Source organism: Orbicella franksi, chromosome 13 (genome assembly GCF_964199315.1).
Source record: "Orbicella franksi chromosome 13, jaOrbFran1.1, whole genome shotgun sequence".
In the NCBI taxonomy this organism is placed as follows: Eukaryota; Metazoa; Cnidaria; class Anthozoa; order Scleractinia; family Merulinidae; genus Orbicella; species Orbicella franksi.
This window is the reverse complement of record NC_138157.1, coordinates 20,553,630-20,579,384: the sequence shown is the minus strand read 5'-3', so window position 1 is coordinate 20,579,384 and position 25,755 is coordinate 20,553,630. Positions and strand designations below refer to the sequence as shown.

The window sequence follows — 25,755 nt, the reverse complement described above, 5'->3', positions numbered from 1 at the left end:
TATAAGATCAGATTTCTTAACTTTATCCACTGAATGGTTTTCGACTTATTTTTTAATTTCTGTTTTTTTTATTGAAGTCGATTGTATCGCGGACGAGTTGGGGACTAATTGGTTTCCAGTCTTTCAGGCGCGTTCATTCCAAAATGGCGACCGAACTCAACTGAGTCAATGCGCTTTTAATTTTGAAAGCTATTTTTGCTGCCTCGACTTAGCAAAACGATGAATAGTGACAGCACTGCGACAGTGGCTTGTTGAGACGTCAGCTGGTTGATTTAAGCGAGGTGAGTACAAAGTTGTTTGTTTCCCTTTTGTGCTCGCAGCACTGCTCACTGGAGAAAACATTCTTGAAGTTGATAAAACGACCATACACAGCACAGTTCAGGTAATAAGCTCGAATATTTAGGAGGCTTATATTTAAGGGCTGAATGGGGGATGGGGCTGTTGCCGGATCAGGCAGGACAAGTATATAGTGTACTAGCTAGGTTTTAATTTCCATACTTTGCCCTTATAATCAATCAAATATGTCCAAACGCGTCACGTGACTGAATTTGCCCCGGCTAAAACTGGGGAATATCCGAATGATATTCCCCGATTTTCAAAATTGTGCATGTTGTGAGAATTATTTGTTCTTAGGCATTATCTGTTCCTTGAAGCTCACAGTTTTCCTCAAGCTACAGTATCCCCTCGGTAAACTGTTGGCTTCTTGGGAACAGATAATGTCTGTGGACAAATATCCAAGAATATTTTCCCGCCAACTGGAGGCTATTGTTTATATATCACATGTGACGCCTGTAGTGAAGATATCAGTGACCTCACAATCAGTTTAACACGATCCTTGTAGGCATAATGTGATGATAACAGTCAAGGAAATATATAACTATGAAGTTCAAGTGTTCTTCAATTGATTGTCACTTCACTTCAGTTTAGGATTATTTTTTCATAAATTTCTGAAACTTGGCCAAAACACTAATTTTGGGGTGCTCTTTCCAGATGCAACTGTTGCATTGGTGATTTTTCAATCAAGCAGAAATAATGAGTTTCAAATGACTGTATCGTGGACTGTTTATATTACATGGGCTACATCAAGGCACACTAAGATTGAAAATCTGTTGTTTTAGAGCTTTCTTGTGAGCACCTAAGTGGATTTTGATGGTTTAGTTAGAATAGTACAAGTCTAGAATGCTACATCGCAAAACTGAAGGAAATTTAAATGCTGATGCATACCAAAAGTCATGTTGGAAATTCAAGCACAAATAAATGTTTCACTTGCTTGAAAGCTCTCTCTGGTGGTGATGGACAAAACACTGACCCCTAGTCCATGGACTACCGTAATGGACTACCCAAATGGACTACCCTCAAATGGACTACCCCTAAAAAATGCTATTTCAGATGAGTGGTATGTTAAGAAGCTGCGATTATATACATTGTACTTACACTGCACAAAGGATGCTTTTCTTTTCACTCCACATCACCTTCAGCCGCCATTTTGAATAACTATAGTGAATAAAATTGATCCAATCCAGACAACTCTTTTCCGAAAACGTTTATTTAGAAAATAAAGATGTTGTTGTTGTTGTTGTTATTGTTGTTGTTGCTGTTGCTAAAGGGACAGTCTCTGGGATGTTGTGGCATAGTGGGTTTAATAGTGACTTTGTTGATGATTTGTCCAACTGTACTGTTTCAAAATTGGTCCATACTCCAGTAACAAAGGAGGAGGAAGCTTCGATAGACTACCATATACTGACTCTCGCAAAACCACAAAAATTTCCACATAATTATAGTCCAGGCCAGCCAAGAATACTACTGCTTCCACTCCACTCTGAATTTTTGTAGCGTAGTCATTGGAATTTCTTGCTGTCCCATAGCTTTATCCTCATTCCCATTTCTATTTCATTTTGATACACTCAGGAAAAAACCAGAAGACTAGCTGCTTCTATGCCATAATTTTCACCACAAAACAAGCAAAACAAATCATGAGTAACATCCTGAAGATCATTTCGTCTGTTCAAGAAAGACTGAGCTACTGAATCACATGGGAGGAAGACTGAGTTGTCCACAGAATAATTGATTTGATTTGAGTCTACACTTTTTGTGTACAGCAGTTGTTTTATTCAGTATAGTTATTCAAAATGGCGGCTGAAGGCGATGTGGAGTGAAAAGAAAAGCATCCTCCGTGCAGTGTAAGGATATAATTGCAGCTTCTTAACATACCACTCATCTGAAATAGCATTTTTGAGGGATAGTCCATTTGAGGGTAGTCCATTTGGGTAGTCCATTAGGGTAGTCCATGGATTAGGGGGTCAGTCTTTTGTCCATCACCCTCTCTGGTCGCTACACCCAGCTTTGCCAAAAGTAAAAAAGCAATTAAGTAGTATGGAGGTTGAATGTTGCCGTTGTTTGTGAAGGGTGCATATACATGTAGGGCGGGTTATGGAAAGAGTTAAAAACTTTCAAATCTCTCACATTCACACACTTTCAGTAAATAAATATAGTGATACCAAACAATTTTACAGTCTTCATTAATTTTCACATGCAATTATTTTGCCATATTTAGGCAACACAAAGATGTCTCAACCCATAAGATCAGGCCATAGTTCAAGATCTTTTTCTAACCTTCCCTGATACTGAATGGGTCTGGAATTTGTTCAGCTACATTAAATCCACTTCAACTTACTTTTGTATTGATCATATTATGCTGTGGAATCCAAACTTTTCATGCATTCAGAGCACAAACTTCTAAAATCACCCCCACACGCCACGTACATGTAGTAAACACAAGCAACCAGACAAATGCATATGTCTTTAGGGTGATGTCATTGTTTGTAAACTGATACCTTCACTATAGTCTCAAACAAGTTACTGTACATGTAGGTGTTGGAACAGATGCCCATATCACGTGTATGTGCTTTGAGGTCCACTGGTTTAATTTATTATGAGTTGTCTTTACATTTAATTTGCTGTGCCATAAGAAAGTATGTGATCAGTCAAAGATATTTTAATAGTAAACATTTCCAGGCCAAAAATGATGTTGCTTTAAATATTGAGGTTTTAAGAAATAACAATGTAAAGGAATTTTTTTCTATTAATTCTAGGTAATTTACAATTGAGTCACTACTGCATGAAAAGCAACCCATATGACATGGAATATGCCTGATTTACAATCAACAACATCACATTCCAGTCCCCTCTGGATGGTCAAGGGAGATGGTGCAGATGATGACCATGTGGATCTCGCCACCTTCTTGAAAGAGGACCAGATATATCTGTGAGTTGGTGAGTGATAATGACTTGAGAAATTTGGAGGTATTTTTTGTTCTTTTCCTTTATTAATCAGTTGCATAATATTAGCTGCCATTGGTTGGTCTCATCAAAACAATTGAGAGCAAGTTCTTCTTTGCATTGTTGATCAATTCTGCATTTATCCCACCCTCCACCCTTCCCCCCCAGAAAAATGTATGATCGTTCATTCAGGTCACCAACTGTCTGCAACAAAGAGAGGAACCATCTATTGTATGTAAAATTTGTTTGAAGGAGATAATCAGGTAATCAGAATTTTTGTTGAGGGAGCTTCACCCATTCTTTGAAACCCTAACCTTAACTTATCTCAGTCATGTGTCTGACCAGTCCACAAATATTTTACCCTGTTTCTTACTTACTGTATGGCATTTCTCTGTGCCACAAGAATGCAACAACACCTTATTGGCATGATTATATAGGTGTGTTCCCTGATTTCCTAACTCAATCTTAGTCCCCATTTAGTTTGTGAGAAGCTCAGCCAACAGGAAACCATTTCTTGCTGGTCTTTTTAAAATGTTGAAGTGGTATTTGATCATACAGGGTGGTGTGTATATTGGAGAATCTTTCTTGCACATTCAATAATAGTGTTGAGTAGTATTTCAGACTTTCGTAGGTTCACTTAAGCCTAACTCCATTTTACACCAAAAAGGTAGCTATGAGGGGTGGTGACTGGCCCTTTGAAAGCGTGTGTCTCACAAAATTTTAGCCAAAATTTGCAGGTCTCAAACATTGATGTCTGGTAATAAAATTTATTTTACAAAAGAAATTCTTTCACAGCAACTTATGACTCAATGCTTCATGAGCTGTGAAAGTCAAGCAAGGCAACAAGTTCTAATAGTTTTCAGTACATCTGATAATGCATAAGTGCAAATCCAACAAAACACACACACTTTTTCACTCGTCAACACATCATTTTTTAAAGAATAGTTTTCATAATTACAGCATTTTCTTCCCAATTCTCTGTCTGTGGGATGGCCACATTATAGAAAGTGTCCATCCTTGTAGCATTTTCTTCCCAATTCTCTGTCTGTGGAATGACCACATCATAGAAAGTGTCCATCATTGTGGCATTTTCTTCCCAATTCTCTGTCTGTGGGATGACCACATCATAGAAAGTGTCCATCATTGTGGCATTTTCTTTCCAGTTCTCTGTCTGTGCGATGACCACATCATAGAAAGTGTCCATCATTGTGGCATTTTCTTCCCAATTCTCTGTCTTTGGGATGCCCACATCATAGAAAGTGTCCATCATTGAGGCAATTTCTTCCAAATTCTCTGTCTGTGGGATGCCCACATTACAGCAAGTGTCCATCCTTGTAGCATTTTCTTCCCAATTCTCTGTCTGTGGAAGGACCACATCATAGAAAGTGTCCATCATTGTGGCATTTTCTTCCCAATTCTCTGTCTTTGGGATGACCACATCATAGAAAGTGTCCATCATTGAGGCAATTTCTTCCAAATGCTCTGTCTGTGGGATGACCACATTATAGAAAGTGTCAGTCCTTGTAGCATTTTCTTCCCAATTCTCTGTCTCTGGATTGACCTCATCAAGAAAGGCTTTCGAGATTTTGGCAGTTTCTTCCACATTCTCTGTCTCTGGGATGACAAGAAATGTTTTAGTAATTACTGCAGTTTCTTCCAAATTCTCTGTGTCTGGAATGACCTCCTCAAGGAAGGCTTTCGAGACTTTGGCAGTTTCATCCACATTCTCTGTCTCTGGGATAACGAGAAATGTTTGTGTGACCATGGCAGTTTCCTCCAAATTCTCTGTCTCTGGAATGACTTCATCAAGGAAGGTTTTTGAGATTGTGGCAGTTTCTTCCACATTCTTTGTCTCTGGAATGACAAGAAATGTTTGTGTAACCATGGCAGTTTCTTCCAAATTCTCTGTCTCTGGAATGACCTCATCAAGGAAGGCTTTCGAGACTTTGGCAGTTTCTTCCACATTTTCTGTCTCTTGGATGACAAGAAATGTTTGTGTAACCATGGCAGTTTCTTCCAAATTCTCTGTCTCTGGAATGACCTCATCAAGAAAGGTTTTCGAGCTTGTGCCAGTTTCTTCCACGTTCTTTGTCTCTGGGATGACAAGAAATGTTTGTGTAACCATGGCAGTTTCTTCCAAATTCTCTGTCTCTGGAATGACCTCCTCAAGGAAGGCTTTCGAGACTTTGGTAGTTTCTTCCACATTCTCTGTCTCTGGGATGACGAGAAATGTTTGTGTAACCATGGCAGTTTCTTCCACATTCTTTGTCTCTGGGATGACAAAAAATGTTTGTGTAACCATGGCAGTTTCTTCCAAATTCTCTGTCTCTGGAATGACTTCATCAAGGAAGGCTTTCGAGACTTTGGCAGTTTCTTCCACATTCTCTGTCTCTGGGATGACGAGAAATGTTTGTGTTACCATGGCAGTTTCTTCCAAATCCTCTGTCTCTGGAATGACCTTATCAAGGTAGGTTTTCGAGATTGTGGCAGTTTCTTCCACATTCTTTGTCTCTAGGATGACAAGAAATGTTTGTGTCATTATGGCAGTTTCTTCCAAATTCTCTGTCTCTGGAATGACCTCATCAAGGAAGGTTTTCGAGACTTTGGCAGTTTCTTCCACATTCTTTGTCTCTGGGATGACAAGAAATGTTTGTGTAATTATGGCAGTTTCTTCCAAATTCTGTATCTCTGGAATGATCTCATCAAGGAAGGTTTTGGAGATTTTGGCAGTTTCTTCCAAATTCTCTGTCCCTGGGGTGACGTCATCAAAGAGAATTTCCATGATTGCAGTGCATTCTTCCCAGTTTTCTGTCTCTGTGACGACCTTATCACAGCTTAATTCTTCAGAAGCCTCCCATATTGGAAACTCATTGCTATTGAAGTCTAGAATGGGAAACAGGGGCGGCTGGGGCACTGCCTTGTTCATGTCATTCTGTGAGCGCACTCGACGCAGATTTTCCTGACATTTTTTGGCTTTTTCCATCAGATCCTTGTACCGCAGATCATTCGAAAAGAAATTTGCCATCCTTTTTATGGCTTGCAGTTTTTCCTCTAGCTCTGTTTTACGAGTGCTGCATTCACTGTGAAGAGAAGCAAGTTTTTCAACATTTAGAACTTGACAATAAAACGCATTTTCTTGCTACATGTCCTAACATTTTCTCAGGCTGTGCAATACATGTAATTATGAGAAGGAGAGGGGCTTTAAAGGCAGGGGGCATCATGTAATGTCATACCCTTTATGTAAATTTATTTTTGAAAAGGAGGGGAGTGGTATATAATTTTCTTGTGGGCAAACTGACTGAAAATATTCCAATACCATTTATGTACATGCATCACTAACAGTGTACTCATTTCTTTCTGGAACTGATTCAATATGAATTTTACAGTCAATCTATCTATCTATCTATCTATCTATCTATCTATCTATCTATCTATCTATCTATCTATCTATCTATCTATCTATCTATCTATCAATGAATCAACCAATCTATTAATCAATCTATCTAACTATCAATCAATCTATCAGTCAATCTATCAATCAATCTATCAATCAATCTATCAATCAATCTATCAATCAATCCATTTCTCAATTTTAAAAGGTAGCCCACGTCACTTATGTAGTTTTCAGAGGGGCGCTGCATACTAAAGAGTTTAAAGCTAAAAATCTAAAAACGTAGCTATTCTACGTAATTTTCACAAAGTTAAAGTTAATAATTTTGAACGTTGGAACTGTTTTTTTAATTTCATCTGGTTAAGTGTTCCAATCATTAATGGCATGGTAAACAAAACGGTTCCGGCCCCAGGAGAGACGTGGTTGAGGCTTACAAATGTTGTTTTTACTTCTCCTCTCGTCCCTTAAAGCGCAGAATATCTTAGTAACTGAGTACTGTAAGAGGAAACACTGTTGATTTGCAGCATTATTCAAGCCCTTTTGTGTTTCTAGTCCTTGATACTCACATGATCTCAGACATCAACATTATGTGCTCTTCTAATGCTCGGTCCAGACTACCCTCAGAGAGTTCTACTTGAGCCATCGGATGACTTCCTGTACTTTTCGTCGTCTTTTGTTTTCCTTCTGCAGCTCTTTCTCGCTGCTTGCCCACCTCTACAGTGCTTCTGTGTGCAAACATGGAAACAGTTAGCATGCCAGTTTACAGACTGAGTTATTTTACAGCACAGTTTTTGCCAAACTGGTATTCCTGCGCTTAACGTTTGAGTGCACTTTGTAACATTTTTAGGGAATTTGACGAGGAAGTGGATGTGTTTAATGACAAAAACAAAACTACTAGAATTCTTACCCTGTGGTCTGAATATCTTCTTCAATTCTTCTAATTGCTTCATGCAAATCGCAGAGTTCTTTTTCCATTTTTCTTCTGTGGATTAACAAGAAGAATCCGTCAACGAAGACTGAAAGAAACAAAACTCAACAAGCGTCTTTAAAGATTCTCACCTGGACTTGACTTTTCTTTCACCGCAACTACAACAATTTAAACGCCTTACGAATCGTAAAACACCCATACTCACAAATTTGAGAGTAAAATACCAGGAGAAAATTTAACGCGCAACTTGCACAGTGTTTTTCAACTGAATGTGTCTACGTACGTCGAGTGACTATTGTGATGTTTTTAACACGACACGCGCGCGCTCGTGCTCGCGCAAGTTAAGGTGACTGCCATTTGCGACGAACAGCTACTGTTTGGTTGAATTTTGATGGTTACGCCTCGTAATGTTTAGTCTGTCCAGGATAAATCGAATACGTTGCATTGTGAACGCTGTTCTCTTGCTTTTACCAAAATTGCAGCTTTTCTTGACTAAAGTGTTGGGTTTGTCAATTGTGATGCCATTCAAGTTCTGTCTGTTCGCTTAAGTTTTTTTTCCGAGGAGTTTCGTGGGCTGATACAAACGCGGATTTTCTGTTTTGAAGAATTTTGAAGTTTGTGTAAACCTATTTTGCGTTAAGCGTTGTAGACGCTACATATCTTTACAGGGTTAAATTTCCGTCTGGTAACGTAGACTAATGTAAACCCAGATATCGAGTGAGAATTTAACTGAGTAGTTTCCAATTATCTCGCTTAGGTGAATGATGCAGGGGTGGAGTTGATGGCGTGATTGACGTTACACGCAGAAAGTTGAAAGCTTGACTGACATTACGTACACGCGCAGACGATCATTGCAGGCGGTAACGGCCTCACACCGGCGGTTGATAGCGTGACTGATAGAAGGTTGATGGCGTGAACCGAGAGGATTATTGGTGTGATTGACTTGGCACGGAAACGCTTGATTGGATATCGCAGTGGAAAGACTACCAGAGTTTGAATGTAACGGTGAGTAATGACGCAAAAGAAACATACTGATACCCTGACAATGGAATGACTACCGATATGACAGGAGTTCCAACGCATCAACGAAGTATGCACCTAGTTATCGATACTTTGATTCATCTGACCACAACGCACGTGATTTGCTCGCTTTTCAACGTAGATTATCCATAAAAAATCTCCAAAGTGGACGTTCCCTTAAAAAGTTTACCGTCAAACATCCACTAACGACCACCTCCCTACAACGGCCACTTTTTTGTTCCCGGCGGACAGTCCAATTACCCCACAACCGAACGGCCCCTCTCCACAACGGCAACGACCACTAAAGCGCGTCCCTACTGCCAAAATAACTTCTCGATAACGGCCAATTAATCAACGACTGTCGACTGATGTGTACGAAACACCATTTTTTATTGTGAACGGGCACGAAACTTGAACGGGCACGAAACTTGATCGTACCGCGCGTCGTTGGTCTATGTTCCAGTTTGGTTTTTGTTTCATTGATACATTTTGATTCCGTTACGTATTTATATGCTACAATGAGCATTTTATAGAAATAAATATGTTGCAACCCTGGAAAAAAATAGGTGTCATGTTACACCCTTGCCTTCCCATAGCGGCGGCCACCTCTCTATAACAGCCACTTTCCTCTGTCCCCAAGGTGGCCTTTGTGGAGAGGTTCGGCTGTACTTTCTGTAACAGAAATCAGATGCGGATATTTAAGAATGCATTCACAGTGCACCAGGTCGGAGAAATTTCTATGTAGTTAACCAAGGACAGTTATCAGGTGTATTTTGTTGTTGCTGTTGTTGCTGTTGCTATGCTTATAACCCTTGCCTGCTGTGTATATAAACATTCAAAAAGTGCGTCCAGTAAAAAAAGAAAAGGAAAAAAAGGTTCCGAGCTGTAATCGAACTTGTGGCTGTGTGGATTGAGGTGCGACAATGATCTCCACTACACCACGCAGTAAACACGTGAAATACCGTTGCAAATAGTTTATCAAATAATATAGCTTGAGCTATGATTCGTCAGTAACTTTCAAAGACAACCAATCATGACCAATCTTGATAGCCTGTTCATATTTTTTGAATGTCTCCAAATAAAGATCTAAGAATGCAAAACCCTTTAAGATTTTGAAATAAACTAATCATACAAACCAATATTGCGCTAAAACAGAAAAACAAGCTTATAACACCAAATTTCGGTCAAAGTGCCTTGGAACACAAGGTCGCCATAGAAACGTGAAATATGACATTTGGCCATTTGGGAAGGGGGTGTTAACGCTGTTGTAGTACGGTGGTTTTGAAGTCCATTCGAGTATTTTGTGCACCCCTGAAACCTCTCCCTCCTCCTGTCCCCAGGTTAAACGTTGGTCAAAATTAAACGCGCGTATTTTGTTCTCGTAAATGAATCTGGTACACGATCTTCTGGCGGAGGTTCAGCCGGCCAGTTTTGTTTACTTAATATGAATTCTAAATTTTACGAAAATAAAAGGCATTGAGTTACTTATTTCAGTTTTTTTTTTCTTTTAAATAAAGCGAACAAGCAGAGCCCAGCACCTTTCAATTTATTCATAGGATCACAGTCGCTCACTGTCTCCCGGTCCTGCAGTTTCTTCACTAGTTTTTAGAGCTAGAGCTAGAACATAACGCCCCTAACAGTGAAAATACTTAATTAATAGAGGTAGTATTCAAAGCGGACGAATGGAAAGAGAGGTTCTAGAAAGGAAGTGTTTTACTGGAGTCCCTCAAGCTTAGTCTCAGAGGTCACGTGTGTGCGCCGCCCTTTATGTTAAACTGTTATCCCTCAATATTTAAGTTTTATTGGTGTTTCCTAAGTGTTCCTTATTGTTGCTTCAATTTTTTGGTTGTAATGAATATACAATGTAAATTGCTGGTGAAATCATAATAGGCGATATTGCTGTAACTGAATACTGAGAATTTGTTTTCATTTATTTCAGGTATTCAGTCAAGAAAAGCAGTAAGGCCTGGACGAGCTGTTGATGATGTCATTTTGGATTGATCATACACCACGTATGTTTTAAAGCTACAAGCCGATACGTTAATATATCTACTGTATGTACAAGTGACAGGTTAGATATCCCTTCTGAGAAATATCTTTTTTGTAACCGTGCTGTGGAGCAGAAACTATTTCTTTTTAGAGAAGTTGAAACCTTGAACTTGAAAAATAATATTTTGCTACTGTCAAGGGACGGCAAACGTTTACGAGAACAAAACAGAAATGAGGATGGATAGGACTGGGGAAGATTTAGACCGATAACATTTCAAATCTGTAGATTCTTGATTTCACATGTTTCTGACGTAACTCCTTATCAGTACTAAGAGACGTATCACATTTTTCGTTATAATTTTGTTAAATACTCAGTTTGTATCAATCTTTGGAAAAATCGGATTTTGTCAGTGCTTTTTTTCGCAACATGTAATAGTGATGATAAGCTAAGGAAGAAATTATCGTTTGTTTACGTAAGAGAAGGTAGTCCTTACAATGACGAACTAAAATGCAACTTGTTTGCATGCACGGATTGAAAAATAGGGCTTTCATTTTAGCCTGGTTAAAACATTGATGTCGCGTGTATTTTTCCTGTTTAAGTTTCATTGGCTCTGTGTAAAAGAAAAAAATACAAATTTCATTTTCGTGCTGTTTTTATAATGTCGAGTAGGCAATGGCTTTGCATTTTTCTTTCCTTAAAGTATTTTGGTTTTCAACGCGAGACGGAAGTTTACCGATGCATATTTTCACAACAGACGTGACTGTTTATGATACAGAAAACCTGCGAAATTCAAAGTCATTCAAATTTTTTATTTCAATAACAATACGTATGATAATTCTATCGACTCACTGTCATTCTTTTATCATTTTAATTCACGTTTCTGTTGTTGCTCACGCACAGCTCGGCTAGGTTAATATCGTTCAATCTTTCGTGCGTAATTTTTGCTGTAATCGTTGAAAAAAGAAGTTTATTTAGTGGCAGTTGTAAACTGAAAGAGTGACTTATAAAACCTCTGAAAGTTGAGTCGAACTATTCTTTGTAGTAGTCAAAGAAAAATATTGGCCATTATGTAATTTTGTCACCTTTCTCGTGGGTTTTGAAAAAAATATATCACGTTCATTTAGCTTATAGTCTAGCTCCACAACTACAGGTAAAGGCAATCGAGTGTTGTTACACTAAACGGCAGAGTAAATCGTTACTGGATTTTGTTAATATTGCCGTTACACAACACAACAGTTCTTAAACTTAAGTCTTATTTTGATCACACCTTGAGAATGTAGCGGCGGACATATGACGAAGAGTTACGGACTTTTATAAATAACGAGTACACTGTTATTTATTGTTATTATTGCACGCAAATGATATGGACACTGGAAGATATGCACTCAGAAAATGTTTGAAACCTTTTATTGTATTTTCTTTGTAATAATATCACAAAATAAATTATGATTCTACAAACTTGTGTCAGTTTACTGAAAGCTTTGCTCGCAAGACTCTCTTGCAGATTCCTCACAAATGACGAGTCACAGCAAAGAAAATTTTCAATCTTGGAAGATGCGATGATGTGGAGCAAGAGTTGAGAACTACCATCCTTGTGGTACAGTGGCCTCTAATACGCATGCGTACTAGGTGAGTGTCTTAGTTGTAAGAAAGTCGAGTATGCTGTGTGTGGTAACTGTAAGTAACTGATAACTTCGTTTAGTGTAACCCGAAGTTTGAACTTCGGGTTTAAACTTCGGGTTACACAAGACGAAGTTATCAGTTACTTACAGTTACCGCACACAGTATACTGGACTTCTTACAGCTAAGACGCTAACCTAGTACGCATGCGTATTTGAGGCTACAGTACCACAAGGATGAGGACTCTAAATCCTTGTTATAAAGTATAAAAAAAAAAATGCTAGTTAGTGGAGGTGGCGGGGAGGTGGCGGTGTTCGACATAAATTTTTGCCTTCCTTCCCGCCAAAAGACTTAGAAACATTTTAGCCAAGAGTATGATACCAAACGATGGGAACTCAAAATTCTCGCTATAAAGTATAAAACAAATGCTAGTTAGTGGTGGCTGGCGGGGAGGTGGTGGTTTTCCACATCAGATTTCGCGCTCTTTCCTAGATCGACTTTTATCTTTGCCCTTTCTTGATGTTTGTCATTTCTATGGCACCTAAAAAAGAAGAGAACAAGATCTTTACACATAAAGTATCTCCCATTAAAAGACTTAAAACAGGTATCCAATCAATCAATCAATCAATATATTTATCGTGATCGGTACGCTTAGCTAAAAAGCTAGTATCCAGGAATATTATTCCAAAAAAAACATAATTTGTAACAACTTAGACTTGTTCAAATAGTGGAAAGACATCAATGTAGCGGAACTAACCAAACAATATTTACTAAAAACTAGTCGTAGCGAAATTTGTTTGCATCTCTGTTGAAGTTTTGGCACTTAAAATACTAATCCTTGTCGAGTTTTATTGGTGTGAATGCTTCTCAATATTTACTGATTTGGATAAATCTCATAACAAAACAGCAAGTAGTTGCTCATTGACCCTTGCTTTTTTAACTGAAGCTTAAGTTTTTTTGCCAGCGATTTTAAATTTGATATAAGCTAGAATTAACTAAATGGTTTGGTATTAACGAGGTCAAATTAAGCATAACTCAAATATTCAAATCCAGATTAAACAAGTTAACAATACGACTTACCTCACGCTCACAGACAAATACCAAAGGAACTTTCCCGATAGCGAGCAAGAAGGTTTCCGAAGCCGTCCTCTCAAACTTTAAAACTGTTCGCTGTTGATGCCTTAAACGAAACAAAAGGAAATAAAAATATTTCACTGTTATCCGAAAAGAAAAATAAAGAAAATAAACGGCGCTGGCAAGAATGAACGCAAATACGATGCAAATCGTGCCGTTCGCTGGTTGTGGTAAACACATTTATTACGTTTTCTTTAGCATAACGTGCGATTTCACTGACAGTCACTGCAATAAACTAAACTTTAGAATTACTAAAGCATAAACAAACAACTCAACCGTTATTTTCCCTATCACCGTTAATATGTTGATGGTAAAATTCGTTTTATTATCTAAGGTTGCGACAGATATAAATTTGACAAATTTATAATGACTTGCATGTTCCACATTTTACATACTTCAAAGCAAGCCTTGAAATTTAACGTTTGTGTCTAGATGAGCAAGATCTTTTTCAATGAATGGTCGCAAGATAAAATTTCTCTAAGAAAACGTTCAGTACAAAAGTAACATTGTGTGCGCTTCTTTCGTTTCTCCCGCTGACCATTGTGCGCGCTGTTAAAACTGGTATGCATTGGCAGTCAATTTTTCTTCCCCAACTGTGTCAAAGCCGGTTGGCGCAGTGGATTGGTGCGCGTTTCTTGGTAAGAAGCGTATAGTATTTCAGAGAGTCGCAGGTTCGAATCCCGGTCCTGACCAACAGAACAACTTTTTTTCTTTTTATAAACTGAAATAAATTGATCGAACCTTCCGTACCTAAAAAATGTCTATAAATTCTATGGTGTAAAATTCAACCTTCTAAAGCGAAGGAAAAAAGGCAAAGAATATCTGGCAATATATACTTCATGTTCAGAAAGTGGCCACATTCAATTTATTTATATGGACTGGAAATAACGCCGACATGGCTTCAAAACCAGCTTATAAAAGCGCGTTAAAAATTTTTATGTATGGGTAATATCAAAACCAGAACACTGTGCACAAGTCTACAGAGAGGCCTTAACATGTGGTTTGAAAATTCTCAAATAAAAATGCAACTTAAAACATGAGGGACCCGCATTTTGAACCTATTTTTGGTCTTGCTGAAGTTGGTAAAGAAGCCTACCTATATTCTGGAAACTCCCCGATGAAAGATTGTCGCGTTTGAACATCTTTGGTCACCTTGACTGTTAAACCTGTAGAAGTTAACAAAATCATTTCAACAGAGTGTTAATTCACTTTTCAACTGGCGTATCTACACTAACTCTATAGCTTAATACCAATTTGAATCATGCAGACAGTCCAGACTCAAACCAGGGTAAGTTTCTATTTTGCACCGCTTTTATGTACTTGTGGGGTCAGTCTGTCACACGGATAGAGAAATACACGGGTCTACGAGTATTGCTTAGCGAACTCAACTCTTTTGAATGGCAGGTCAAGTCTTACACCCAACTCTCTGCATTCCTGTCTTCCAATATTTCTCGCCAAAAGAGCAGTTTTACACGTATTCCAAAACTACATGATGTGTAACAACTACGACTTCCAATTCAATAACTTCGAATGCTTAAAAAACGTAAACCAACCAAACGCTTTTCGAACAGTCACCGTGCGAGTACTCGAGGCAATATAAATTTTCTTTGACATGTGTGAACAGGATTTCAAGCCCGGTAAAGATCTGTAAGCGTGGTTACGGTTAGCTACCTGAAATTTCCCCGCTTCCAAAATAATCTTGTCAAAATTTCCCAACCAGCAGACATCAACAGAGAATTTACACACACTAAGCGCACTAGGGGGTGATTCTACACCTTCCGTGTGGTGGGGGCGGGGGGTGTTGTGTCATACAACCTACAGGAAACAAGAGTCAGGGTTAGATTAATGAGGACAAGAGCCCCCAGGTATCCTAGCCAGCTATCTCGTCTGGATATTTTAAGGAGCACATCTGTTGCATACCCCTGACGCGAGATCCTAACTAGAAATATGACTGGAAATCTGCCTTCAGTTGATAAGTTGAGATTCTCTTCTTTAACTGGCAGAGGGACAACATAATGACTTAATGAGTAAATCTCACAATAAAACGGCAAATGGCGATCACTAATTTTGTCCCATTGACTGATCCAGTCTAAACTATTTTGTCAGACATCTGAAATTTGATAAACTTAGGATACTTCACCCACACTCAAATCCACGTGCACAGCAGTAAACATGTTCACAACATATCTTAGCTCAAGGAGCTTTTCCAACAGCGTGCAGGACACCTTGGAAAACCATCTTCTCAAACTTCGAAGATGCTCGTTGTTGATACCTAGCAAAACTAAATGTTTTATCCTTATCTGACTTAGTTATCAAGTTGCCATTTTAAAATAAAAGGGCAAGACTAAACACAAATAAAATGTAGATAGTATGAGGAAAACAAATCTGCTTTTACTTGCCATTACTGTTTGTTGCAACAGTAATTTAACTAAACCGCAAAATACTACTTTTAAAAAAAAATCTAAAACACAAATAATCAATGTAAAATGTCAAAATGCCTCAAACACAAAATAAAGGTGTTGGACTATGATTTGGTTTTTAACTGACTGATAGGAATTTGTTCAGTATTATTACTGTAAAATATTCATTATAAAACAAAAGTTTGTTACAGACCGAAAATTACTACAGTCAGTACAATAATATTTATATCCGTAAAAACATAGTAATACATTTAGTCTGGAGGTACGTTTTTCTTATCAGGACAAAAATCCAACACAAAATATCATTTGTTTATTCAATGTAAATTATAGGATGTATTTTTGTCGCTGTATTATTGCCCTTTACTGCCGAGTGGCAATTGACTTCAAGATTTACCGCGGGTATTTCATCTCAGCCACAACTGCACCTTTGCGCTCTTGTGAAACAAAAGGCAGTTCTTTTTTGTACTGGGAAATAATTTTTGTCCTGAGTAAAAAATATTTCTACTGAAAAAAAATTGATTTGTAATTGAATAAAAACTCTGCCTAGTTAGTTTCTAGCTAGTCTGCAATAAGATTACAAGCCAGAGTCTTCATAAAAAAATAACTCAAAGAAAAATTTTGTGTCAAGTTGGCAAAAACATGTAACATTAAAATTCCTTACATGGAGCTTTAGATTTCAAACTTACAGCATGATAAATTTCCAACACAGGAAATTTTGAAAATATTTCCAAACATCAATTTAACTGTCTGAAGAATTTTAACAAAACCAAATGTGGGTAAATGATAATTAAGGCTGTTCCACATGTACACAAAGCAGACCTATTTTCAGTCAACCTGAAGTCACTTTAGGGAGCTTACCTGTATTTTGGTGATTAACAATAGATTCTTGTGTTCAACATTTTGGCTAAGTTGAATACCTCTGATCTTAACACCTGTGGAAGTTAAAAAAGTTATTTACATTTAGAAGGCGTATTCCTCTTTTTTTTTCAGTCAATACTTAAGCTATCATTCAAAATCAGTTTTAATCATACTGACAGTCCAAATTCAGAACTGACAGGTTTTTATAATATGATTAATGCTGTTATGTAGGATCACTAGGCCCATCTGGAGAGAATGTCTTTGATAGAATCAACTCCTTTGCAAGTCACTTCTAGCACCAATGTCTTGTACAAAGCTTACGATCCATTCAGCACGTAGACAGTCCAATTGTTCCTAAACAGGATTTCATCTTGTGCCGGTAATTTGGATGTAGGACCAGTCTATGCCTCACAGATCAAGAAACTCAGGAAGAGAATTTGTAGGGTGGAACCAGCTCCCTTGTGGGCCAGTTCTTGCACCCAGTATCTCTTGCACAAAGCTCAAGATCCATTCAGCGCATGCAGAAAGTCCGAATTGTTCCTAAACAGAATTTTCATCTTGTGCCCGCAATTTGGATGTGGACCAGTCTATGCTTCACAGATCAAAACTCAGGAAGAGAATTTGCGGGGCGGAACCAGCTCCCTTTTGGGCCAGTTCTTAAACCGAATATCTCTTGTACAAAGCTCAAGATCCATTCAGTGCACGTAGACAGTCCAATTATTCCTAAACAGAATTTCATCTTGTGCCGGTAATTTGGAGGTAGCACCAGTCTATGCTTCACAGATCAAGAAACTCAGGAAGAGAATTTGTAGGGTGGAACCAGCTCCCTTTTGGGCCAGTTCTTACACCCAGTATCTCTTGCACAAAGCTCAAGATCCATTCAGCGCATGCAGACAGTCCGAATTGTTCCTAAACAGAATTTTCATCTTGTGCCCGCAATTTGGATGTGGACCAGTCTATGCTTCACAGATCAAAACTCAGGAAGAGAATTTGCAGGGTGGAACCAGCTCCCTTGTGGACCAGTTCTTACACGCATCTATCTCTTGTACAAAGCTCAAGATCCACTGGCAGGGCATTACAGTCCAGCTGTTCTTAAACAATTTTGTGCTGGCCACTTGGATATAGCACCTGAATCTTTGCATCAAAAATCATATCTACAATTTTCCCAAAAGCTTCCAGAGAGATCAACTAGATCTATTATGAAGACACTCTGGTGGCAAATTTGGTGAAACTGACCACGCCACTATTCATGCATCCTTTATTGAACTTTTTTAAACAGTTGTTCTGGATTGTAAACAAAAATCAAGAACCTCTGGGGAGAATTTCATGGAACTAAACCATGTACATATTCAGGTGTCCCTTATTGAACTTTTTTTAGTATTTGTTACTAGATTGATGAACAAAATAATCAGGTTTCTTACTTTATTATTTTACTTTTGGTAAACAACTAAATTGAAATAGTCTCTGTCAGAAATAAAGGTATAAAAGTTTTTCTTCGTCAGTTAATGACTCCGGATTGCTATCACGGGACCAGACCATATCCCTTCAGGGTTCAATTAACAACTTCACAAAAATTTGTTTAATTATTGCTGCTCTGTCAGCAGTAATGTATCTTTTTGTTAAATACAGAATGAAGTTGGGCAGATACCTATCTGACTGCATTCTTTTGTATATGCCTTCTGGTCAAAGAGTACTGTACTTGATGGATGAGATTTTTTTCAACCTGGAGGAGAAAAACAATCAAAAGACAGCTATCTGGTGGATGATATTAACTCAAAGGAGAATTACACATATCATGTTAACAGCCTGGCTTTACAAGCTTAACATGTTAAATTATCCGCTGTTTGTACATATAGGATAGTTTTAAGTACAATGTAGCTTTGTAAATAGTGTACTTTTTGTATTCGATTTTTGTATTTGTTTCTATGTAAATATCTATCTTATTTAGAGACATATTGTAGCCCATTAACATTGTTATATTTAAATGTAACATAAGATGTGTACTTTTTATCTTTGAACAATAAAGACACTTTATTTATTTATTTATTTATTTATATATTAAAATCAATAAATTAACAAAACAAGTTCTTTGTGAAAGGGATGGTTCACAGTTTCATGTCACATGAAAACTCAAGAGAAGTCTTCATTCGGTTAGAAGGGGTGGCATAGACATCTTTATTTTTACCTGCAAAATGATAGCCTTGAGCAGTGTTTGTAAATATATGGCATAGCTTAAGTACATAGCAATCATATAGACCATAGAAATGATGTCGTAAAACGTTCGAATTACTTTAGTACCTCACTCTCCTCTCTGCTCAGTAAACCTGAAGGCTACACTTAGCACTGCTCTGAATCAGCTACTCTTCTATTAATTCTTTCACTGTTTTCATGCTCTCCAACCTCCCACATCTATCGATAACAAGATTGCACATGCAGTCTCAAGGAATGAATGATGACCCAATACCTAGATAAACACTCTTACAGAATGTATGCATGGTTCCAGGAAATATCCTCAATGACCCCATTGCCAAGGGGCTGAAGGTTAATGGAAATTCTAAGAGGAGCGATGGTCTCATAAGCCAATTGTAATGGAAAATATGAACCAAAACTAGAATTTCTTTTGGGTTTGGGTTGGGGGGGGGGGGGGCACATAGTTGGTAGAGGGTCCGCTTTACCAGCTATGGGGGGGTCATGCTAAAAAGCCCTCCGTGGGAGGGATTTGGATATCTTCAAGGGTAACACAATCTGACAAAGTCAGGTAAGTTGTGGACTGTAGGGCTAGTTTAACTAAGCTTGGTTTAATTTAACATGTAACTTATATGAAAGCGTTACTGAGCTGAAATACGTAAGACTTATTTAAGCTTATAAATACTATTTGTAATATTTTTGTCTGGAACTAGTATTAAAGATCATGCACACATTAACGGGAAGTAAAAGTTTCTTCCATCCCAAAGCTTTCACACTTCCCAAGGGTACTGAAAACACCCTGAAAACTGTAAGGAATTATTTTCGTAATAAAACCGTGTAAACCCCATAAGGGGCTTTGCTGGCTTTTTCACATTTCTGAAATAAATTTCGACATTTTTCTAGTTTAGAAAAACTAGTTAGCACTTCGATCGTTCCCACCAAAATCTACGCCGGTCATAGTGTGCATGTTAGGAAGCCAAATTGGTTGATTTTAAATGAGCTGTGCTTGCGAGAAGGCGAGAACAGCAACATACAACGCGCGGAGATTTGGGAGGGGAAAATAAAAAGTGCGCAGTGGAAAGTTTTGATTGTTTTTGTCTCGTGTCCATGTGACCAAAGTCACGTGGACACGAGGTAATGTTGTGAGTTCGGTCCTTTCCTGTGTAAGACATTCCTGTGTAACCATTTTTTGCGTTCCTAATGTAAGATTCCTGTGGGAGGTAGATAGACAGGCAGATGGATATGGTTCAGGCAACCTGCGGGTTAATCAATTTTGGCTATGAAAGACAGATACAAATCTGACGATGCATTGACGACCATTGACGGCATTTGGTGGTTTTGATTTTGGAAATACGAGTTTCGACCACGCTGTACAGGTTCAAGACACCTTATTTTATTTATTTAGTTTTTTTTAAGAGGACTGGGATGCAGACCTTAAAGACTCAAGCATTTGACAGTGCGGCTGTTTTTAGCATTTTATTTTGTTAGTGTCCAAGCCCTCTGTTCACGCAACTCGGCTGCGTTCAAATCCAATTTGACAACAAATAACAGGCTCCCAGAAAAATCTAAAGATGACAATGAGTGGATTAAATACTAACCTCTAAGGCGCATTTTCCGCGAATAAGCAAACAGGTATAACTCACAAATTAATTGTTAGGTCTATGATCAATATTTCACTGTATACATATACGGCCACCATGGGAAAGATCAGGGCATCAAGCCAAATCGAATTGCATTCGTAATGCTACGGTGTAACGTGTAAAGTGTAACGCTTGCATTGTGTTTACTTTACGTTTTGGTTTTAGCATAAGAGCAGCCTCTACATAGGCTGGCATGAGAGCATAGCCTGTTTTTTTCTTTTTTGCATTTCTTACACAAGCAACTCATTATCTGACCGCAGTAAAAATTTTAAAAAAGATCTATCGAATGAAAAATTTTCGTGCGCACGTCCTTGAGCTTAAAATTGTCTTATTCTGAAACACAGAGCGGCGTTAAAGTTCCTTAAAAGGAAGACATGGAATTCTATAAAACTGTGCAACAATCTAGAGTTTTAGGTAACCCTTTTCAGTGATAGACGGTTGTAAATAATGATGCCCCAAAAACCTAATTGTCACCCTAAGATAAGAAAAATCTAGGGATCACAATGAGAAGATTAAAAACTAGCACAAAATGCCCACTTTCCGAAAGTAAGCAAACAGGTATAAATTACAAAAATAAATTGTCATTAGGCGTCGAATCGGGCCAGATCGAATTTTATTCGAAAAATTAACGGAAGTGAAAATATATCCTGTACACTTGATCTAGCGTTACAGTTGTTTGGTTTGCCAGTGGATTTCTTCGCTCAGGTCGGGGCCTCGATCTGATGTGTTGTTTGTTTGCATTTCTCTTTTTTCCCCGTCATTTTTTAATTATGATTTTGGTTTTCCTTTGGTAAAGCTTTTTAACTAACATTTTAAGGCACGACCAAGCTATTGAAATTTCAAAACAGTTTGCATTCACCCGAAATTAAAATTAAAATTAAAAATATTGATAACTTTTAATCGATCAATTTTTTTACCGGATAACCGCAGAAATTTTCGTTCGCTCATTGGCTAATTTTCATCGTCAATAAAAGGACAGACACATGAATTTACTATTTATGCGAGGTTGATGCAACGATCGCAGCCTCGAAGTTTGCATGACTTTGAAAGGAAATTCATAAGCAAGAAACCGTTATACCGTAGAATTCCGAAAGTAGCGGCCCCCGTTATTTTCGGATTTAGCGGCCAAAAGGGGCCGCTACTTTCGAGTAGCCGTTACTTACGTGTAGCCGTTACTTTTCGGATGGCTAAAAAACGTTTGTACAGTAACTCGTTTCAGACAAAGCGGACTTGTAACAAAAGAAATTAAACGTTCCGTTTATGTATGTTACCAACTACCCACATAAACAAAGCAGCCGTATAAACAAGAAAAAACCGGTTGGTGCTGTGAGCGAATCGAAAGTGTAATGGTCGCATTATATCGCAATGCAACTGATTACCCTACAGTAAATCATTTGACTCTAAAATTCAGTCAATTTCGGAATAAATTAAATCACAGATAGCTCTTCAAGTCAATGTTCAGTCCTGCGGTAAGGCTGTTCCATCCGGCCGCATGACCCGCGGTTGAGAACAGAGACTTCCTCTTTTAGTGACTTCTTCAAAGGGCCGCTACTTTTGGGTGGGCCGCTATTTTCGGGGGAACCATTACTTTCGGGGTTCAATAGGAAGGGAAAAAATTAACGTTACTTTCGGGGAGCCGTTATTTTCGGAATTCTACGGTATAAGCAATTGCGAGCCACAAAAATTTCATTCTCCATGCATGTGCGACATACGATATCAAGTTAATTTTTCCTTCCGATTAAGCGGAAACGACAAAAGTTGTAACTGCGCGCGCGCAGTGCGTTCGACCCCTGTGGACTATAAGTTCATGTTCGATTCTGTTGCCTTATGTTCTTGTTGTAACAAGTGTTTTAGTAATCGGAAGTTGACCAATGGTAAGCAAGAGAAAGCGTGCGAAAAACGCACATTTCCTACCAGTGAAGTTGACAATGTCAAATCAATCACCGAAAAAAAAATTGAAAAGCCCTTAATTTTATTCGCATGATTCGTCAAATTAAATGCTGACGTCTTCGCACGTAATAAACGAATCCGAGGCAACAAGAAGTTTGTTCATTTTGGAAACTTGTTGACACGGTTTTTGTGCGCGTTGCAAACAGTAGTTGTACAACAAATATTTCTGAGGTTTTTTTATACATTGTTATCAAACTTGGATTGCGCAAGATGTGTGGGTCGCTGCTGTCAAAGTTTAAATCTGCAAACAACAAGATCGATCCAGCAATGATGATTTTTACGGAGCCGCGACGAGTCGTGAGTAAAATGGAGCTTGCCAACCAAGGCGCGGCATGTTTTCAGGACCGAGAGTTCTGGAAAGACGAAGAACAACAGGGTGAATCCAGTGTCCATTCTTTGGCGGCAGTCCGGAGTAAAAGTTCACTCAGCGAGGACAGTTCAAGCCAGTCTGATGATTCCTCGCAAGAAGAAATAGAAGCTGCCTTGCACGCATTGGCCAACGAAAGAGTCAGTGCGCCACCCGTGCGAAGCAATATGAATAACAGGCTTCGTGCTGCAGACCGTAATCGGCAACTAGTGGATATTGCGTTTGAAATTCTCGCATTCCAAGCTTACGGCAATTCTTCAAGTTCCAATACTGTCCGCGCTGTCCAGCCACTCAGCTCAACTGACTCCACTCTCCCACAAAAGGTGCAAACCGCAGTCGCTTTCGACATTCCTGTTGGAGACAAGAAGACTGTCTTCCCGCCTGCTAGAGTTCCTCGACGGCTTAGAAAGCGGAAGGTCGCGCCTGAACCCACCTTGCAGGATATGAAAGAGAAAATGCGCGCTGCTGAGGAGAGGAAACTAAAGGAATTACAGCGCATCCGAGAGTGCGCGCGCAGCAGGGCTGGAGTTAGCCGACCACACCCCGCGGAGACGTCCGCCCAAGCTACTGCAGCCAAAATTGCAGCTAAGCAGGCAGCAGCCGACAGCAAGCGGAATGAGGAAATGGACAAGAAGAAGCAAGCGGGGAACAGAGCGTCACGGAATAGAAGCAGGATTGCCGCGGCTCAAGCCTTTGCTAAGACGCAACTTCAATCCTCTATCAAACGGAAGGTGGACGAGACCGTGAAAAGGAAGGAGAAACGTCAGCAGAAGATTGACAGGCAGAATAAACTGCGAGGAAAATACGCCAAGAAAATCAAAGACAGAGTAAGCTTTCTTCAATGTTACTCTTTAGTCAAGAATAATCTAATTAACTAATTTGCTAACATTTTTTTGATCCGTCAGATGTGTGACTCAGTAATAAAATGATAATTTTAACTAAAAATTAGATGTCTATTGTTTTCAGCCCATCTATTTTAAACTGAAAGGTCAAGGTGCGGTTCTTAAGATGTTTTCTTCCAATTTGTAGATGGCACGAAGGCTAAAACAGGAGGAAGACGAAATCCGCGCTGATCTTCAAGAATTAGAAACCTACCACGCGTCAGACGACAGCGATAGCGAGTCCTGGGGAGACAAACAAGACAAGGCTGTCGTGTACGAGTGGGAGGATTTCTTCACCAATTAGGGCGTTCCAGTGGCGGATCCAGGGGGCGTTGAACGTTTTTCACCCCTACCCCACCGCTATCACCCTATACCCCTATCACCCTTCCCCCTTTATACTGCGCTATCGCTGCTCCCCTTTATTTAAGGGAAGCAGGGATGGTGCAGTGGTGAGAGCGCTCGCCTCCCACGAATGTGTCCCGGGTTCGATTTCCGGACACGGCGTTATATGTTGGTTGAGTTTGTTGTTGGTTTTCTACTCTGCTCCGAGAGGTTTTTCTCCGGGTACTCCGGTTTTCCCCTCTCCTCAAAAAACAACATTTTCAAATCCCAATGCGATCCTGGAATGCACGAGCATTTCTGAACGAGTTCTTGTGAACTCCTTGGTGCTCCGTGGATATATAAAATTACATATGTTACATACATTATCTCTGGATCCGTCACTGCATTTCTGCTCTCTTTTATATCCCCTTCTCCGGACTCGTTAACTAAAATGACGTTTGAAACAATCAAAGAAATATCTCCATTTTCTTGTTTTGGTGGAGATATGAACTAAACTTTTCGCTTGACTGTTTACTTCTCCATTTGGCCACTTTGCCATTTTAGCTTCACTTCACCGTAGAAGTGGATAACAATACTAATAATAATTTTGATTGTTGCGTACTAACGTGTGGTTGCAAATTTTGAAGAACTTGAATGTATTTCGTCAGCAAGAAGATTACCTTGTACTGTCAGAACTCAAATTTTAGCTTACAAACAAGATACGCTTCCTAGTTATGTTGATTTCCTTAATTCTGACAATTTCTTGAAGCACTCATGAACAAATGTTCCATTCCTTTCTCTTCCTATCAAGTATAACACCAATCAATTAGTAATGCAAACCACTTGCAAACCACTTTCCAGCGCGGAAATTTAATTTTGTGCCGTTTTTAAACTTGTGTAATGACGTGTGATTTGCATGACAGTTAATTCCTGAGAATAAATAATTTATTAGATCTATGTGGTACAATCCGAGTAGAAGAACTCTAAATGTATTTCGTCAGCAAGATTATTCCTTTGTACTGTCAGAACTCAAGTTTCGGCTTACAAAACAAGAAACGCTTTCTAACGGCTGCTTACTAAATTGATTTCCTGAACCCTGTTAAAGTTTTGTCTTGTTAAGACCAGTGAATAATTCACTGGCTGATATTATAAGTAGCTGAAATCTTCAGAAAGAATCTAACAATTTTACCAACACTTCAAAAGTACTCGAACACCTAACACTTTCAGCTAGAATTGTCAGTGGGCTTACTCTCGCTGTGATCGGCCTGATTGGTGGATTTGGCACCTCAAGGGCCCTTTTTACCATCATCAAGATGCCAACCTTGTTTAGCAAGACCACAAGACTTATTTTGGTGGCCCTGGCCTCTGTTGATCTAACTGGATGTCTTGTAAATATTCCTCTGGTGTTTGCTGCACTAGTAATTCGTGCTAATCGCGATAAACTCTACTCCGCATAACTCGCGTATATCATCATAACATACTGTCTGCTGTGGTGCAGCTATTTCTGTTTTGTTTTTATCGGCTGTGACATGAACGATACTTTTAGAAAGATAAAAGCAACGTGTTAGTTTCGACGTTGGGCGTTGGCATTTTCTTGCACTATTTGCGAACAAAAGATCTGTTGTCCTTCAAGCGCGACAATCATCGGGGGCAAAACACAATTTCGGGGTCATCCTGAGAGAAGCAGTTTTGGTTGCCGTTTTTGCTCTTCCCATCGTCCCTGTATTAAATCTTACTTCTTTTTCTATCTCCCCCTCTCCAAGGGAGCT

General features: G+C 38.9%; 1 protein-coding gene, 1 long non-coding RNA gene and 1 pseudogene across 2 annotated transcripts in view; all 3 read left to right on the top strand.

Moving 5' to 3' along the window:
* Positions 1-25,755, top strand: part of LOC145465995 (thiamine-triphosphatase-like) — a 295,791-nt gene that overhangs the window by 229,067 nt on the left and 40,969 nt on the right. The gene's annotated exons all lie outside the window — the stretch shown is intronic.
* LOC145465546 (uncharacterized) lies at positions 69-13,009 on the top strand. The gene is made up of 4 exons (XR_014041639.1): positions 69-281; positions 3,093-3,273; positions 8,356-8,603; positions 10,558-13,009. It is a non-coding gene; the product is annotated as an uncharacterized LOC145465546 (long non-coding RNA).
* Positions 22,465-23,666, top strand: LOC145466030 (uncharacterized; annotated as a pseudogene).